At 36.3% G+C, this 20,712-nt stretch overlaps 1 pseudogene; it reads right to left on the reverse strand.

Annotated features, from left to right (window-relative positions):
- Positions 1–11,667: 11,667 nt before the first annotated feature.
- LOC101044231 (ribosomal protein eL22-like pseudogene) lies at positions 11,668–12,088 on the reverse strand (annotated as a pseudogene).
- Between the last annotated feature and the right edge of the window lie 8,624 nt (positions 12,089–20,712).

Genomic DNA, 20,712 nt, shown 5'->3' on the forward strand with positions numbered 1-20,712 from the left:
GGTATGTAGTGGGTCTTAAACGCAAAAGACTTTCTGGAGAAGCTGTTTCATTTCAATTTGATTACAAATAAACATTTCTTGAGCAGACCAGGGCCTGCAACATGCTAGAAGAATAAAGATGGGCTTGTTTTAATCCTTATCTGTAAACATGTTTGAAACAGTAGTGTCAAGAGGATCCATATCGGAAAGGCAAAATCTCTGAATGTTTCTGAGGAGCTGACAGTATCTAAGTTTGTTATTTAAGCTCTGAGTTAGCTGGAGATGATCTGCTGTGTATGTGCAGTGTTTTGAGATTATAGTGTCCAGGGGCTTCCCTTTTGTATGTAAGGCCCCCATCTGAGGATTCTGGAATTTGCTGACCCTGCTTTGTGTGTGACATGCTGGCGTTGGGATTATGTTTCCAGTTAGGTTGTCCCGAGTATCTGTAGACTGGATGGCCTACGCGGGGTTTCTCAGGTAGTGCCAGGAGAGAAAATAATAGCAGTTTTGAAAGTACTATATTAATCTCGGGCAGCATCTGTTGAATCAGCCATATTCTCACTGATAGGAAAAATAAGTAAGTTTTTTCTCTACAGTTAACTAATAGGGCTTAACAATTTCGTTTATCTTGCAGAAATAAGAATATGGCAATTGGACCTGAAGGAAAATGATGTCCCTACAATTAATTATCTTGGGGCTTGGAAGGCCCAAGGAGAAAGCTAGGTGAGTTTTACTTAGTCCTAATTATATGAGTTCCAGAAATTAAATGTTATAGTGATAATGAAAGGTCTGTTCATGTTGTACAACTACAAGATGTAACAGAGGTAACTACTCTTACATGGAAATAGATTTACCAAGGTTGGGCCTAAAGGCATATGATTCTTTGGCCTAGAAACTTGGCCAAGAGAGATTAAGATTGTGATGAGGAAAATAATGAGAAAGAAGAAGAGGGTACTAGTAACGTCTAATAGATATATCTATACTCATATTAATAAGAAAATTTAAAATATATACCCTTTTCTTTCGTATTTATGATAATTCTAATTATACAGAGTAGGGAATGAAAATTTCTAAAAATCTAGAGATAAAAATTTAATACAAGGTGGTCAGAGGCCAAATCTGTGATTGGATACAATATACCACACTGACATATCAGACTGTCTCAGAAATCACAACAGCTGCATTTATAATATGGTACCAGTTTAATTAACTTTGCACTATTAATAGTTTCTGAATTAGGAGAACCAGTGGGGCCAAAAAGACCCTGAGCCTGTCAGCAAACATTCCCGGGTCAGACACCCATGTGTCCTGATTAAAAACCAAAATTTGTGTAAAATACTTTCATTCAGAGAGAGGGGGCCTCAAAAGACCTTATTTAATTGAATGTTTAGTCAATTAAATGTCCTCCTGATCCATGCAGTCAAAAACGTTTAATGGCAAGAAGGAAAGACATTTCCTATTTTTAAAACTAAAGGGTATATTTTTAATGTGAAAGATTATTTAATTTTGCCATATTAAAACAAATAGGGACCAGTGGTTTTATAATAACAATATATTTGTTTACATTGTAAAGGGTTATTTATAATAAAAGCAACTTTATATTAGATATTAGTTTTTGTTTCTGTTTTTGGAAAAAAAAAAAACTAAAAGAAAAAACAAACACAATTGTATTTCAAGTAAATCTTAATCGAACTGAAGGAAAAATGAAGAGAAAATTGAATCCAAATTGTTTATGAATACATTTCAATCTTCAGGGGCATATTGTTGGGAAAAACTGTAAAATCTTTTTTTGTTACGTGGGCAAAGCAATTCTGAAACTAAGATGTATTATAGGACTAAGCAAATGAGTAAATACATTGATATTATTGGGAGTCAGAGTTCTCACTATGAAAGAAGGGGCATTTAAATAAGGAATAGGGGACGAAAAAAAAAGAATACTGTGAGGATGAAATGCATTAAAGGTGTGGGTGTGACCTCATGATTTCTCATACGTGTGCATGTGTATCTACATGCATATGTAGGTATATATATGACATGTATACACAGGTACTACAGCACTTTTTCCCTTGAGTCCACATATTTCTTTCACAGAGACTCAATGCCAAGCATTTAATGCAGTCTGCAAACTTATTCCTTGGAACAATATAGCATTTTCTTAAAAATTCTTTATATATATATATTTTTTTTTTCTTAAAGACAACATTATTTAAGTTAAAATCCGTCCTTATTTCCTTATTTCTTATTTTGAGTCTAGGAAACGTGTTTAAATGGAGACAGGGCAAACACTGGTAGATGTCCGTTCAACACAGTGGTTTACAGCCAGGCTATTTTGCCCCTAGGGGACATAGAGTCATGTTTGGAGACATTTTTGGTTGTCACAGCTAGGAGTGGTGGTGGTGTTGGCATCTAATTGGTAGGGGCCGGAGGTGTTGCTAAACATCCTACAATGCGCAGGACACTCACCTCACCCGCACTCCCACCCGACAAAGAATTAGCTGGCCCAATATTTCCACAGTGCTCGAGTTAACAAATCTTTATTTAGCTGGAGAAGAGATGCTATTAGGACAATTTAGTCAGATTTGATTTTAAAGTAGAGACAGAACTGTAAGTTACTGAATCAAAGTCATATTTGTGTTTTGTCAACAACTTTTATGACATTTCAGCATTGTCTTTTATCATTAAAATCTGTACGGCACAGGTGTTTACAGAATAACCATGACTGTCACATGAAAATAGTGCTTTCCATTTTACACAGCTTTCTGTTGCTTTTCCTATTGTTTTCAGAACCATCTAAAGTCTGAAATTCGGAATGAAGATTTTAAAAAATTACTCTTATTTCTTGTTCAGTTTTGAAGTTTCCCACTTTCTATGTGATGTTTGGGAGAATGCTTTTGTTTTTCTCATCTTACTATAGAAGTTCTCACTTTAGTATGTATATTGGAATCATCTGGAGAACTTTTAAAAAATCCTAATATCTGGGTTTCACTTCCCAGAGATTTTGATTTGTTTTTTGGGATGATGCCTATTTTTAAGAGGTCTTCAAGTAATAATAATATTAGCTAAATTTTAGAAACACTAGTATATTCTTTTTAATTAAATTTTTCAAAGAAAGTTACAGCATTTTAATTATTATTGTGCTTTATTTAAAAAATGAACATGAGATCAATTAAAATAATACACTGTGAATAGATTGTGAGAAATTAATACTTAAATACCAAGTAGGTTCTGCTATTGCCCCAAAAAATGATTTATATTAGCATATTTTTTTCCTTCATCACTTAATGAATGTTGGGATGCTCCTACTAGACTGAGTTTACAAAAGGGACTATAATTTTCATGAATCTTCAGCTGTTATCCTGGTACCTACTAGCTGTCATTATCGTGAAACTTATACAACACTGCAAATTAATCTGTTAATCCTTAACATGTTCTGGACTATGTGCTAAGCTCTTTATGGGCATCATGTCATCTAGTTCTCAGCAAAGCTCTGTGAGCTGGGGATTATTTGCTTCCTTTACAATTGAGAAGAACAGCTTCAGACATGAAATAACCACCTTGCCATTCAAAGCTAGTAAGTAGCCGACCCAGAATTTGAACTCAAGTGAATCTTTCTGAAAAGCCATGATTTTAAACTTTGTTGTGCATACTCGCCATGAGGCTCACTGACTAGTTGATGCTGAGTCATACAAAGATCACAGGGACTCATGAGGAGGGAACAACAGAAATGAGCAGGATGTGAGATCTCTTCCTGCCCCATGTTACCATCCTGATCTCCCTGCATCTCTTTTACTGCTTAATTTTACAAACTCTGGCTAGTAAGGCTATTCTATGGGAAGTGCTTTAGTACAGGTGGATTTTCTTTAAAATTTATTTCGTATTTTTATTTTTTGTAGAGACAGTGTCTTGCTATGTCACCAAGGCTGGTCTCTGTCTCCTGGCTTCAAACAGTCCTCCCACCTTGGTTTCCCAAAGTGCTGGGATTATAATGCTACCGTGTCCAGCCTGAGGCTACTTTGACTATGTTTAGGAAGATCATCCCTGCTGAAAATACAAGGCAGAAATTTCACAGCATTATCCTTTGAGAAGATGCTACAGATCACGGTTATAAAGAAAAACATGCCTACCAATGGTGCAGCGTCCTCCTTTTCTTTGTTGTTCTGGTGATTACACTGGGAGTTAGTGGGTCTGGCTCTTTTGCTGTAAGTAACTGAAGTAAACTCTGGGGAACTGGTAAATTTAAGCAAATGGAACATTTCTTTTAAGGGTATGGTTAGAAAATAAGGCTGAAAAACCAGGCTTGGAAGAAATAGCAACCAGGCAGTTACCAAAGAATATTTACAAAAGAAATCACTTGGCAGTTTCACCTGACCTTTACTGCTGGAAGAAATGAATACCCCTTTTTTGTCGTTACATTACTTGAGAGGCAAAATCTTAGGAGACAACATACAGTTAGCCAGATTTAGGAAACACATTTCATGCAAGGGCAATGAGAAGGTGAATGACAGCATATGGTGGAAGAAACTCTTCCTCTTTTAATGGGATGAGTTTAAAATTGCTTGCTTTATTCTTCAACCAAGATTCTATAAAAAGAGTGTAGACTAAGCAGTTACCCAAAGAGAATGAGGATGTATACATAAATGGCAAATTCACAGTATGTGGTCTTAGCAGAAGGCACTGTACAACAAAGATACAAAATAAAAACTTTTACATCAGATTTAGATTTCTTTTTTGAAAGAAATTAGAAAATCTGCAAATACTAGATGCACACATTCCCTCAGGACAGCAATCTGCTGGACTGGAAAAGAGGCTGCCACCTCTAGATTGACATAAGCTTTCCAGTTCCCCATAGTTCTTACCACTCTTTATTATCTCACACCGGATCCGTTCACATCTTTGCTGTACCTCTATGGTCTCTATAGTCCTAAGGGTTCTTGAATTCTCTCACGAAAGCTCTCCAGGAAGCTGTCTTTTATGGTTGGATCATCAAGAATAACTTCATCAAACATGGAAAATATCAAACTCTTCTGCCAAGAAATACTATATTAATTGGAACACCTATGCTGGATCTGCCTGGTTCCCTCATCCTTCTTTCCCTGAGGCCTTGCCCACTCTTATGTTTCCGGAAATGTTGGAACTAGTACATTCAAATATCTTTGCCTGAGATGCTGCTAAGAAACCACACATCTCAGATTAAGAGTCATGTTACCTTGACCTCTTTTGGAAATGAGCTCTGAACTCGCACACTACTTTTCTCAGGACAAAAATTCCTACAACATTGCTCCTTTAAGCTCTGTGTTTTCCCCTTCTGTACTATCTCTTTCTGATTTGTGCAGTTTTCATCTTTCTACCAAACTGCCAGTTCAGTTCATAAAGTCATTTTCTTCTGCCCTTTAGGCTTCTTAGATTTTCGCATTGACCTTGTTCCAAAAGAAAAGCCAGAATTTGATACCTGTGATTCAGATAGAAAAAGATAAAAAAGAAAAAAAAGAAAAAAAAAAAAAAAACAAAGAAAAGCCAGAATTATAATTCTCCATCTGGTCCTTGGAGGAGCAGTAGTTTCACACAAGGCTATTGAAGATACTTACCAAAAATCAGCTGTATTTTTTATCCCAACTTCTTTACCTGACAGATGTAGTAGCTATAGTAGGTTACATCTGGCCTATACGGCTAACCTGGAGAAATATTAATACCATTAGAGAGAACATGTTTACCCTTCATCTGAATGTCCAGCCATATAATAAACAGCTCTATAAGTCTTTTTTATTTGGCCTTTATGTGGGCCATTAAAAAAAAATAAGGATTGGGGAAAATTTCATGATGTCTCACCCACAGAATATTTTTTCCTGATAAATGGAGTAGTAAGACTGAAAAAAACGGAAGCACTACAGAGAAAAGCTGTCAAACCATCTTTGGTCTTTGAGAAACTATCCCTTAACCAGTGTCTCACAGCATCAGAAAGGGATTTCTTGACTGTTCAAAGTTAGACTGCAATATGAAATTAGAAGTTGTTTCAGACTGGCAAGAAAGTTCAGTTTGTTTTCCACACTTGTAGCACGAACTTCTTTCCCGTGGTTCTTAGCATTCTCAGATATTGTTTTAAGTAGCTCTGTGGGAACATGGGGAAACTCGGGCAACTATAGGGAGGGAATTTGTGCAGGAGCCTTGTCAGCTGAGTCCACTGAATCTCAGGGAAACCTGAGCTATGCTAGGTACCACCTTGCCCTCCTGACAATTCTTTTGAAAATTCTGCTGGAAAATTTATCATTGATTTATTATCTGAGCACCAAAAGAAGCAGCTGAATATTCTGTAAGTGCCATACTTTATAAAAAAAAATAGATATTTTTAAGCATTAGGCTTTCCCGCCTTCAGATGTTATATTAGAGGTTTTTAGTGTGCCTTAGCCATTTGGAAATAGCAAGACAGTGCATGAAGATCAACTCTGTGAGCTTTAATTCAAGAAAGAAAACAGAATCCACTGGAACCATGAAAGACATCCCAGTTCAAGGGGAGAAGAATGTGGGGAGACAGCCCTTGTGAATACATCTGCCTGATAAAGGCATATCTCCATGCATTTGGGGCACATGCTCACCTGGATCAGTAGCCTGAGTCACCCACCCTTCCTGTGCAGAGATTGTGGTGCAGTGGGGCCCTCTCCACTTCATGCCCTGGCATTCAGAACACCCAGTTGCCCAGATTGGCAGCTTCTGTTACCCTACGCTTCTTGTGAAGATATCTGGGTGCACCAAAACCCTGTCTGCTCCACACCAGTCAGATCTCCAGGCACTCAGAGCCTGCATTTCTGCATCAGCATTTTCTGCATCTGCATTTCTGCACCAGTACCCTAAGCCAGTCCACTCTTTCTTTGCAAAGACTGTGGTGTACTAGGGTTCTCTCTGCCCCACACCCAGGCAGGTATCCAGGCAATAGGAATATTTGTTTGTCTGAATTAGCAGCCTGAGCCACCACAGTATTCCTGTGAAGTGATTGTGCAGTGGGACCCTCTACACTACATGTCCAGGCAGATTTTCAGGCATCTACTCTCCTGAATTTGGAGTTTAGGCAGCACCCCTCCCCTACCAGAGAACTTGAGGCTAAGTAGGTTTCCCAGTTCCACTCCTAGGTACATCTCTGAAGACTTGTTAGTTACCCACTGGATTCTCCCTCAGTGTTGATGTACGAGTCTACAAGGACACTTGTAATGGAACTGCCTAGTATGGCCCTGCCCATCTTGCCACCTGTAAATTCTGGGCTGAGCAAGGTATTTAGACCACCATGTGCTCCATAAATCAGCTCAATGTCTGAGTATCTCCTGGTAAGCAAAGATTAAGTATTAATACATACCTAGCCACAGACATGTTGGCCATAGCTGGTTCTTACCCATAAGTGCCATCTACTGGCTTGTAGGTCAAATGACACAGCCCAATATGAAACCTGCTGATAAGACTATACGTGGCTATAGAAGCATTCTCTACAGTCAATACCCCCAAGGGAGGTGAGAAAGGAAAAGGGAAAGGGAAAAAAACCCAGTAATATCATAGAAAAAGAAAAAAAAATCCTACTAATCCAAAAATAATAAAAATTAGAAATGCCAGGGTTTCCAGATGAAAAGGAACCAACACAAAATTTCTGGAACCATGAAAAATTTGAATATAGTGATATCACCCAAGGCTCTCATTATCTCTCCATCAATTGTCCATAACCAAAATGGAAATTCAAAAATGGCAGGTAAAGAATTTGAAGGATGGATTCCAAGGAAGCTCAATGAAATCCAGGACAAAGTTGAAAATCAATGAAAAGAAACTTGCAAATCAATCCAGAAAATGAAGGGAGCGGATAAACACCTTAAAAATAAGTCAATCAAGCTTCTGATATTGAAAAAAACTAACTTAAAATGCCAAAATACAATTGAGAACTTTGTCAATGGACTGGATTAAGCAGAAAAGAGAATTTCAGGTTTGTAGAACAATCTTTTGAACTAATCCATTCAGACAAAAATAAAGAGAAAATTATTTTTAAAAATCTTCAAGGAGTATAAGATTATATACTGCCATCAAACCTATAAATTATTGGCATTCTTGAGAGAGTAGAAAAAATAACCAACAAGACATATTTGAGAAAATAATTCAAAAAAATTTCTTTAATCTTGCTAGAGAGGGAACATTCAGAAACAAAAAATCCAGAGAAGACCTGAAAGATACTTTACAAAATGAAAATCACCAAAGCATATAGTCATCAGACTATTCAAGGTAAATACTAAAGAAAAAAATCTTAAAGACAGCTAGAGAAAAAGGTCAGATTACATACAATGGGAACCTCATCCAGTTAACAGTGAACTTCTCAACAGAAACCTTACAATACAGCAAAGATTAGTGGCCTATTTTCAGCTTTCTTAAAGAAAAGAGTTTCCAACCAAGAATTTTATACCCTGCCTTCATAAGTAAAGAAGAAATAAAATATTTTCCAGACAAGCAAGTGCTTGTTACCACTAGACTTGCCTTATAAGAGCTCATTTAGGGAGTTCTAAACATGGACACAAAATAAGAAAATGTGCTAACACAAAAACACACTCAACAACTTAGCCCACAGACTCTAAAAAGGAACCAACAATACAAACTTCAAAGTTACCAGCTAATGACTTAGTGATAGAATCAAAACTTCACATATCAATATTAACCTTGAATTTAAACAGTCTAAAATCCCTGTTTAAATGGCAATAGAGTTGCAAGTTGTATTAAAAAACGGACAAATGCATCTACTGTCTTCAAGACACTAGTCTCACACATAATGACAACAATAGGCTAAATGTAAAGATTTAGAGAAAGATCTACCATGCAAATGGAAAACAAAAAGAGCAGGTTTTAATACTCTTATATCAGACAAAATGGGCTTTAAACCTGTTTTATCTTTAAACGAATTACAGTAAAAGGAAACCAACAACAGTAAAAAGAAAAAAAGACAAAAGAAGGGCATTACATAATGATGAAGGGATCAATTTAACACAAAGACTTAACTATCCTAAATACGTATACACATACAACACTGGAGCACCCAGATTCATAAAATAACCACATCTACACTTACAAAAAAATTAGACAGCCATACAATAATAATAGGGGATTTCAACATTTCTCTCACAGCATTAGAGAGATCATTGAAGCAGAAAACTAATAAAAAAATTCAGGACACAAATTCAACATTTGATCAATCACAGAATACCCCACCCATCAATCTTTGAATACATATATTCTTCTCATCTGTACATAGAACATACTCCAAGATCAAGCAAATCCTTAGCAACAAAGCTAGTCTCTATATATTAAAAAATAAAAATAAAAATTATACCAACCATACTCTGGGACCACAATGAAATAAAAATAGAAAGTCAATACCAAGATATCCCTAAACCACACATTTATATGGAAATTAAATAACTTGCTCTGGTATGACTTGGGGATAAACAACAAAATTAAGGCACAAATAAAACATTTTTTGAAATAAAAACAGATACAACATACCAAAATCTCTGGGATATAGCAAAAGTGGTGTTAAGAGAAAAGTGTATGATGGTTGATGCAGACCTTTAAAAGTTAGAAATATTTCAAATTGATGATCTAACATCACATCCAAAGAAACTAGAAAAACAAGAATAAACTAAACCTAAAGCCAGAAAAGAAATAACTAAAATCAGAACAGAACTGAATAAAATTATGATTGAAAATCTTCACAGAGAATCATCAAAACCAAAAGTTTGTTTTTTGAAATGGTAAACAAGATTGATAGACAACTAGCTAGACTAACAAAGAAAAAAAGAGAGAAGATCCAAAATGAGCAAATTTAGAAATAACAAAAGTAATATTACAAATGATACCACAGAAAGACAGAAGATAGATCCTCAAAGAATATTATGAACACTTCTATCCACACAAACAGAAAATCTAGAGAAAATGGATAAATTCTTGGAAACACACAACTTCCCAAAACAGAATTAGAATGCAATCAGAAACTGATAAATAATGAGTATTGAGATTGAATCATTAATAAAAAAAAACTAACAACCAAAAGAAGCCTCAAATTGGATGGATTCACAACAAAATTCTACTAGATGTACAAAGAAGAGCTGGCATCAATTCTACTGTAATTATTCCAAAAAATCAGGGAGCAGGAACTCTTTCCTAACTCATTTTATGAAGCTATAATCATTCTATGCAAAAGTTTGGCATGGACACAGCACAAAAAGAAACTACAGGCCAATATCCCTGATGAACACAGGCACAGAAATACCCAGCAAAATACAAGCAATCTGAATTCATCAACACATCAAAAAGTTAGTTCATCATGACCAAGCAGATTTCATTTCTGGAATGCAAGGTTGGTTCAATAAGTCCAAATAAATAAATGTGATTCATTACATAAACATAACACTTAAAAAGGAAACCATTTCGTCATCGTAATGGATACAGAAAAAGCATCTGATAAAATCCAAGATTCTTTTGTGATATAAACCCCTTAGCAAACTAGGCACAGAAGAAACATATCTCAAAATAATAAGAGCCAACTATCACAAACCCATAGCCAACATCATACTAAATGGGCACAAGCTGGAAGCATTCCTCTTATGAACTGAAATAAGACAAGAATGCCTGGTCTTACCACTCCTATTCAACACAATAGTGAAAGTTCTAGCCACAGCAATGAAGCAAGAGAAAGAAATAAAATTTGCTTTGGATTTCATAAACTTAGCAAAATATAGACTTGTTTATTAGTTTTCATAATTGCCATTTTTGATCTCACCAAATCTTGATACATGTAATGAAAATCTTTTTTTAGACAGGGTCTCACTCTGTAATCCAGGCTGGAGTACAGTGGTGTGATTATGGCTCACTGCAGCGTCAACCCCCGAGGCACAAGAGATCTACCTCAGCTTCCCAAGTAGCTGGGACCACAGGTGAAGAAAATTTTATTTCATGGCAATTCTTTGGCTCATTTTACTACCAAATTGGATTTACTTGGCATGACCCATTAGCTTCTGTCACTCAGTTATATGTATTTATAAAGAATAATTAGAAATGCTTTCTCTTTCTTCACCTATATAATGAATTAGCAGGTGGCACTCCCCCTCAAATAGTTTATTGTATTCATTTTTATCTTTCAAATGTATAGTGATATACAATATTTATTACAATATATTTATGTTTAAATAATTTCAATAATTTAGTGTTAAGGATCTTTCACATGATCAGAAAATCCCTTACAAACTGCATATACCAAATATCTAAAGCTGTTGCCAATGTTGGTTGGCTCTGTGTTCCTACCCAAACCTCATGTCAAATTGCAATCCCCATGTATCATAGGAGGGATTTGGTATAAGCCAATTGGATCATGAAGACCGAGTTCTTCCATGCTGTTCTTGTGATAGTGAGTTCTCATGGTATCTGATGATTTTAAAATGTGGCACTTCCCCACTCTCTCTCTCTCCTGCCACCATGTAAGATATGCCTTGCTTCCTCTTTGCCTTCTGCCATGATTATAAGTTTCCTGAGGCCTCCTCAGCCATACAGAACTGTGACTCAATTGAACCTATTTTCTTTATAAATTACCCAGTCTTGGGTAATTCTTTTTTTTTTTTAAGAGTACATTATTTTTTATTCATTGATAAACTAAAAGCCAATTTCTTGGTATTTCTCATGTATAATTCATTTATTTTATTAATAAGCAAAGCCCTGTAAGGGAAGCCTTTGCCTAGTCCTCCAACTCCGATTCATCTTCATCTTGACTAATCTGGAAGTAACGAAGTTCATATGTCTCCTTGTCAAATGCAACCACTCGAAGCCAATCACGAAGATTGTTCTTCTTAAGGTATTTCTTGGTAAGGTATTTCAAATACCATTTAAAGAACTGTTTCTCAGAAACAACAGTGATTTTATTCTTGAAGCATTCAATGTGAACAACATTCCCGAGATTTCCAGTTTTGCCATTAACTTTAACCTTCTCCCATAGAAACTGCTCAAAATTTCCAGAATCAAAAATTCCATCTTATACTGGATGAGTAAGGTCCAAATGAAACTTCCAGGTGGACTTCTTGGGTTTCTTGTCTTTCCGAGGCACCATGTTGCGAGCCGGCTGCGCGAGCTCCGAGTAATTCTTTATAGCAGTGTGAAAATGGACTAATACAGAAAATCGGTACTGCAGAGAGTGAGAAACTGCTATACTTGAAAATGAAAGCAGCTGTGGAACTGGAAACAAGCAGTGGCTGCAAATGTTTGGAGTGCTTAGAAGAAGACATATGGGAGACAGCCTGGAACTCCCTAGAGACTTGTTGAATGGTTTTGACAAAAATGCTGATAGTCATATGGAGAGTGAAGTCCAAGCTGAGGGGGTCTCAGTTGGAGATGAGGAACTTATTGAGAACTGGAGTAAAAGTCACTTTTGCTATGCTTTCGCAAAGAGACTGGCAATATTTTGCCCTTGTCCTAGAGATCTGTGGAACTTTGAACTGAGAGATAATTTAGGGTATCTGGAAGAATAAATTTCTAAAGAGTAAAGTATCCAATATCTTGACCACTAAAGAGTAAAGTGCTTTAGTTGACCTGGTTGTTTCTAGAAGCATATAGTCATATGCATTCACAGAGAGATGATCTGAAATTGGATCTAAGAGGGAAGCAGAACAAAAGTTTTGAAAAGTTGGAGGCTGACCATGTGATAGAAAGGAAAAATGTGTTCTCTGTGGAGAAATTTAAGCCAGCTGCAGAAACTTGCATACGTAATGAGGAGCCAAATGTTAATAGCCAAGACAATGTCTCCCAGGCATTTCAGAGATCTTCGTGGCAGCCCCTTCCATCATAGACCAAGAGGCCCAGAAGTGAAAAATGGTTTCAAGGGCCAGACCCAGTACCATTGCTTTATGCAGCCTTGGGACATGGTGCCCTGCATTGTAGCTGCTCCAGCTCCAGCTATGGCTAAAAGGGGCCAAGGCATAGCTTATGTCACTTCTTTAGAGGGTACAAGCCCCAACCCTTGGTGGCTTACATGTGGTATAGGGCCTGTAGGTACACAGAAGTCAAGAATTTATCTTTGGGAACCTACACCTTATTTCAGAGGATGTATAGAAAGCCTAGATGTCCAGGAAAAATTCTACTTTAGGGCTGGACCCCTCATGGAGAACTTCTGTTATAGCCGTGCACAGCAGAAATGTGGGGTTGGAGCCTCCACATAGTCTCCATTGGGGCACTGCCTTATGGAGCTGTGAGAAGAGGGCCACAATCCTCCAGACCCCAGAATGGTAGTTCTACCTACAGCTAACACTGTTCACAGGCACTCAGCACCATACTGTGAAAGCAGCTATAGGGACTATACACTGCAGAGCTACAGGGGCACAGCTGCTCAAGGCCTGGGGAGCCCACTTCTTGCTTCAGCATGCCCTGGATGTGAGACATAGAGTCAAAAGAAATTACTTTGGAGCTTTTAGATTTAATGACTTCCCTTTTGGGTTTCATACTTGCATGGGGCCTGTAGTCCCCCTTTTTTGGCAATTTTTTCTCTTTTGGAATGGGAGCATTTATGCCTATACCCCCATTGTATCTTGCAAGTAACTAACTTGTTTCTTATTTTGCAAGCTCATAGGTGAAAGTGACTTCCCTTATCTCAGATGAGACTTTGGACATGAACTCTGGGGTTAATGCTGGAATGAGTTAAGACTTGGGGGACTGTTGGAAAGACATGATTATGTTTGGAAATGTGAGAAAGACATAAGATTTTTGAAGGGCTAGGGGCAGAATAATACGGTTTGGTTCTCTGTCCCCACCCAAACCTCATCTCCAAATGTAATCTGCACGCATTAAGGGAGGAACCTGGTGGTTAGTAATTGGATTATGGGTGTGGTTCTCCCATGGTGCTCCTATGATATTGAGTGAGTTCTCATGAGATGGTTTAAAATTGTTTGACAGTTTCCCTGTCTCTCCATCTCTCTCTTTTCCGCTCCCATGTAAGACATGCCTTGCTTCCCCTTTGCTTTCTGCCATAATTGTAAGTTTCCTGAGGACTCCTCAGCCATACAGAACTGTGACTCAATTAAATCTGTTTTCTTTATAAATTATTCAGTCTCATGTAGTTCTTTAAAGCAGTGTGAAAATGGACTAATACAGAAAATATTTGCTTGTTTTCCTGTTCTTCATGAATGGAACCAACTGTTAAACATCTTCACAGTATATCTGTAAGATATATGTAGAGTTTCAGAAAGTAAGTTAAGGAAACAAGGAAAATTTGACTTAAATAATACAATGGCAACAACCAGTAGCATACCTATTGTTTTCTAACTGGTCCCACCTCCAGCACTCAAAAAGAGCCAACAATTACAGAGCAGTTAGTAGATATTTCTAATGCACTGGCTAGCACACTTCAACAACATGAACACATTTAATTCCTACAATCTTCCTGTGGGATAAGTAGTATGATTGTCTTTCTTCCATAGATAAGTAGTGATTATAGTAGGCAGAACTATGATCCCTAAAGATGTTCACATCCTAATTCCTAAAACCTGTGAATATGTTGCTAAGCATGGCAAAGTAGACTTTGCAGATGTGGTTAAATTAAGGATATTGAGATGGAGAGGTTGTCCTGGATTATCCAAGTCAGTTCAATGCAATCACGAGAGTCCTCATAATAGAGGAAAGAAAGGGTTAGAGTTAGAGAAGATGTAGTAATAGAAACAGAACTGGAGACAGACATCTGAGGATTCTGCAATTGGTTTTGAAGATGGTGGAAGTGACCATGATCCATGGGCTGCAGGCTGCCTTTGTAAGCTAGGAAAGTTAAAGAAATCTATTCTCCTCTAGAGCATCCAGAAGGAACACAATGCTGCTGACATGACATGTTGATATCGCACACATGCACGCATACACGTACCTATACCCTGTTAGACTACGACTCTTGCAACACTGCATAGTGCTAGCTATCAATTTTTTTTTATGAGAAATAGCTAAGGCAGTAGCCAATGTATATTCTTTGTACACTGCTATGTATATAATAAAATAAAAAAATTGTTCAATTTCTTCAGTGAATTATTATGTTTCCTTTCATCTGATCACCAGTTCAATAAATCAATGAACAATTACAATAATTGGTAATGTCTGCAATTCCTGAGTTGTAAATCAAGTTTCAAATTCTTTAAGTGAGCATTATATTTTAAGGTCTATAAAGAACCTTGAGTACTCTTTCTAACCCTGAAGCCTAGCATGGATTATGGTACTGAGTAAGATCTCATTGAAAGTTTGTTGAATACAATTGAGTAAGGCAATAAATAATAAGGAAACCACATTTCTTATATATATTTTTGTTCAATTATTTTGAATATAATCTCTCGTATGACAATGTGAATGTGGGTGTGAATGTGTATTTGCACCTTCCTTCCACCAGCATATATTTGTGTTTTCCTTCTGTAGTAGTATTGGTTTTCTTTCTTTATAGCAGCTTTTCACCTTTATTTTATGCCTGGTCAAAAGTGTAAGTGAGGCTTATGTTCATAATTTAGAGGAAAGAAAAAAAAATCTTGCCTTTATCAGAGTATTGCTCACCTAATACTCAGGAAAGTGTAATGATATCAATGATTATTATAATTAAATGAAATTATATAATGATGCCAGTGATAATGATGATAAAATAAAATTATTCCTCTTAGTTATTTGTTACTAAACTGTCTATGAACAAATGGTCAATGCCTAAATATTCACTTACAAATGAAAAAAATTGCATGGATTAAAAAATGATTGATTAAATCCATTAATATTTAGCAATTATGCATTCTAATCCACACTAAACCCATAAACACAAATGCCTGGGTTTTTAGATGCATGATAGTAAATGTGAGCATGATTATTGTCTGATAATCTAACTGCTCAAATATCTCTAAACTGAAATGCAATGAATGAGATTAGCATTCTCATTTGAGAGCTAAAGATCTCAGTAATCTTCAGCAGCCAAAAAAACCTCAAGGTCTCCCGCCTGCTGGAAATTGAGGGAGGTAGACTAAATCTGAAACATTTATTTTTTAATGTACCAGTTCTCCCTACTAAGAACTGTCCAACTGCCATCTTATTTTCACCACTAAAATCATAGTACTGGTTGCTCTATTCTGTTTTCAGCAATAAGCAAGTAATTAATCAACCCCCAAGGAATAGTTACAGGGAAACTCTTTATAAGTCCTTTTCATAGTATAATTGTGGTCTTCCCTATCCTGGCATTTTTCTTGAGCCCTATATACTCACATATGTGCAGAGATAATAACTGCTATCATAAAGAAGCTGGAACACATTTCTGAAAAGATTTGAAGGCATTATGTCCTAGCCAGACCTCTTTCAGCTCTACTGCTCTTCTTGAAATTCCATATTGTTCCTCCTTATATCCTTTTTTGTTGTATTTTTGAATATAGCATGATAAAACATTGTCCAGATAGTATAGCCTCTTCTGGACCCCAATATTCTGGAGTAGCTATTCTAGGGAAGGAAACGACTGGGGCTGATACTGCTATTTTTGCTTGCATTTAAATTAGTTTTACTACAAGGTATTATTCTAATATCTTAAATTAAAATCTATAAACCATGACAACTTGTGATAAATGAGAATAAAGCTTGTTTGCAAGGAGACACAAATAAAAACACAACACAAGTAAAAGAGGGTAAAGTGGGAACTAAACATAGAAAATATCTATTTTGCCGTTGTAATCTGGATTGGAAATTTTAAAGCTAGCGTTTATGTAGGGGTGAATAATAGTGGGTGGAGAGAAAGAAAAACAAACAAACAAAATACTTTATTCCACTAAACACTGAATGTGAGTTTGATTGATGAGTGTGACCAACAGACCTGCACTCAAAGACTGTGAGAATGAACTAACCAGGGAGTAGGCAGATGGCTCCAATGTGGTAAGCGCTTCCCCTCTGCCAAACAGCTCACAGCTCATAGCTCACACTCTGGTAAATGCTCCCCCTGCAGAATCTCCCCAACCCCAGTGCATACTTTTTTGTGCTGGGTTAGCCATTCTTTTCTTCTTCATCTAATTGACCTACCTAATTTGGAGCACAATGCAAGTAAAATTAATTCATCAAATTCTTTATTTGTAAAAGCCAAAGCACATTTTATGCAGTACTCCCCTGGAGAACCAGAATAATAAACGTTTAGGCTGGGCTTGGTGGCTCATGCCTGTAATCCCAGCACTTTGAGAGGCTGAGGTGGGAGGATTGCTTGAGCTTCGGAGCTTGAGACCAGCCTGGGCAACATGGTGAAATCCTGTCTCCACAATAAATACAAAAAAATTAGATGGGCATGGTGCTGGGCAGCTGTAATCTCAGCTACTCAGGGGGACTAAGGCGGGGGGATTTCATGAGACTGGGAGGTAGAGGTTGGAGATGGCACCACTGCACTCCAGCGTAGGTGACAGAGGGAAACCCTGCTTCAAAGAACAACAATAACAACAAAGTTTTGGTATTATTTATTTGTTAAAATGGCCACCAAACATAGTTTACAGAAAGAAACATTCTTAAAGAATCAATTAGAAAGTGCTTCCTTTTTTGAGAGTGATACTCATGCTTACCTTAACACAGTTACATATGCATGAATACGTAATATATAATTCACATAAGAAAGCAAATATTGGGCCTATTCTCAGCCAATATCCTACTCCATTCAACTTCACAAGTGTATATCCCAATATTGGGGGAACATCTTGCCATTCTGAAGATGAACCTAATGTTTTTTATTATTTTTTATTTCAAATTTTATTTTAGATTTTTAGATTCGGGCAGTACATGTGCACGTTTGTTCCAGTTTTGTTATTCTAGATACAGCTAGTCCATTTTTTTAGTACTACATATTGAATAGAATGTCCTTTTCTTATTGTTTATTTTGGTTGACTTTGTTTAGCATCACTTGGCTGTAGGTTTGTGCATTTATTTCAGGGAACGCTATTGTTATCCACTGGTCTGTGTGTCAATTTTTGTACTAACACCATGTACTAAACCATATTTTGGTTACTGTAGCCTTGTAGTATAGTTTGAAGTTAAACTTTGCTCTTTCAACTTAGGATTGCTTTGGCTATTTAGATTCTTTTTTGTTTTTGGCTCCATATGAACTTTAGAATAGTGTTTTTTTTTTTTTTTTTTTTTTAAATTCTGTGAAGTGATGTTGGTAATTTGATAGAAATAACATTGAATCTATAGATTGATTTGGGCAGTAAGGACATTGTAATGATATTGATTACTCAAAATTTTGAACATGGAATGCTTTCTCATTTATTTGTGTCATCTATAATTACTTTCAGCAGTGTTTTGTAGTTCTCCTCGTAGAGATCTTTCATCTCCTTGGTTAGGTGAATTCCTGAGTGTTTTAAATTGTGTGTGTGTGTGTGCTGTAAATGGGATTGTGTTCTTTATATAGCTCTTAGTTTGAATGTTATTGGTGTACAGAAATGCTACTGATTTTTACACATTGGCTTTGTATTCTGAAACTTTGCTGAAGTCATTTATAAGGTCTAGGAGTCTTCCTAGGACTCTTCAGGTTTTTCTAGGTACTGAATCATTTCAGTGAAGACAGATAATTTGAGTTCTTTTTTTCCTAGTTGAATTCCTTTTATTTCTTTCTCTTGACCCATTGCTCTGGCTAGGACTTCTGGTTCTATGCTGATTACGAGTGGTGAGTGGGCATTCTTGCCTCGTTTCAGTTCATAGTAGGAATGCTTCCAACTTTGGCCCATTCAGTAGGATGTTGGGTGTGGGTTTGCCAGAGAAGGCACTTATTATTTTAAGGTATGCTTCTATGCCTCATTTGTTGAGGGTTTTTATCATAAAGAAATGTCGAAATTAACTGAATGCTTTTTTTTTGCATCTATTGAGATGGTTAATCATATATAAGTACATATATATATTTAATTCTGCTTATGTGGTGAACCATATTTATTGATTTATGTATGTTGAAACAACTTTGCATCCCAGAAGTAAAATCTGCTTGATTATGGTGAATTAACTTTTTGATATATTGCTGAATTCAGTTTTCTAGTATTTTGTTGGGGATTTTTGTATCTATGTTCATCAGGGATATTGGCCTGTAGTTTTCCTTTTTTGTCATGTTTTTGCCTGTTTTTGGTATCAGGATGATACCAGTTTTATAGAAGGCATTGGAGAGGAGTCCTTTCTCCTCAATTTTTTGTATTAGTTTCCATAGAATGATACCAGGTTTTCCTTGTACATTTGAGTCCATGTGGTTTGATGCTTTTTTATTGTTGGTAGTTTGTTTTTTTGTTACTGATTGTATTTCATTACTCATTATTAGTCTGTTCAGAATTTCAATTTCTTTCTTGTGTGTTTTTAGGAATTTATTCACTTCCCCTAGATTTTCTAATTCACGTACAGAGGGATGCCCATAATAGTCTCTTAGGATATTTTTATTTCTGTGGAATCAGTTGTGATGGCACTTTGGTCATTTCGGATTTTGCTTGTTTGGATCTTCAATCTCTCTCTCTCTCTCTCTTTCTCTCTCTCTCAATCTCTCTCTCTCTTTTCTGTTAATCTAGCTAGCAGTCTAGAAATCTTGTTTATCCTTTCAAAAAACCACCTTTTCATTTGATTGATCCATTGCATATTTTTTGGAGGGGTGTAAACTATTTTATTTAGTTCTGCTTTGATTTTAGTTATTTACTTTCTTCTGCTAGCTGTGGGTTTAGTTTGTTCTTGTTTTTCTAGTTCCTGTAAGAGCAAGGTTAGTTTGTTAATTTGAGATCTATCTTCTTGATAGAGTCATTTAATGCTGTAAACCTCTTAACACTGCTTTTGCCATATACTAGAGATTTTGGTACATTGTGTGTCCATTTCTGTTTGTTTCAAAGACTGTTTTTATTTCTGCCTTAATTCTATCATTTACCTAAAAGTCATGTAAGAGCATGTTGTTTAGTTTTCATGTATTTTTGTCATTTTGAGAGTTCCATTTTTTACTGATTTACATTTTTATTTCATTGCAGCCCAAGAAGATGCTTTGTATGATTTTGAATTTTTTAAAATTTATTGAGACTTTCCTTATGACTGAGCATGTGTTATTTTTAGTATGTTCCATGTGCAGATAAGAAGAATGTATATTCTGTGGTTACTGGTTACTGAGTGGAATATTCTGTACATGTCTGTTGGATCCAATTGGTCAAGTATTGAATTTTAGTCCATAATTTCTTCGTTAGTTTTCTGCATTAATTGATCTGTCTAATGCTGTCAGTGGGGTATTGAAATCCCTCTGTATCATCTTGTGACTGTTAAAGTCTTTTCTTAGGTGAAAATTAGTTGTTTTATAAATCTGGGTGCTACAATGTTGGGAGCATATGTAGAATACTTAAATCTACTTGTTGAATTGAAAGCTCTGTGATTTAGTAATGCCCTTATTCATCCTTCTTTACTGCTAAACCTGTTGTTGGTTTAAAGCCTATTTTGTCTGATGCAATAATTTAAAAAAAAAACAAAAAACAAAAATGTCAGCTCTTTTTGGTTTTCCATTTGTGGGTCAGATCATTCTCCACCCTTTAACTTTGAACCTATGGGCATTGTTATTACATATGTGAGGTGGGTCTCTTGCAGACAGCAGAAGGTTAAGTCTATTTTTTAAATCCAATTTTCCACCATGTGTTTTTTTAAGGGACATATGGACCATTTGCATGCAAGGTTAATATTGTCACGTGAGGTTTTATTCCTGTCATAGTGTTCTTAACT

Source organism: Saimiri boliviensis, chromosome 4 (genome assembly GCF_048565385.1).
Source record: "Saimiri boliviensis isolate mSaiBol1 chromosome 4, mSaiBol1.pri, whole genome shotgun sequence".
NCBI classification, from domain to species: Eukaryota; Metazoa; Chordata; class Mammalia; order Primates; family Cebidae; genus Saimiri; species Saimiri boliviensis.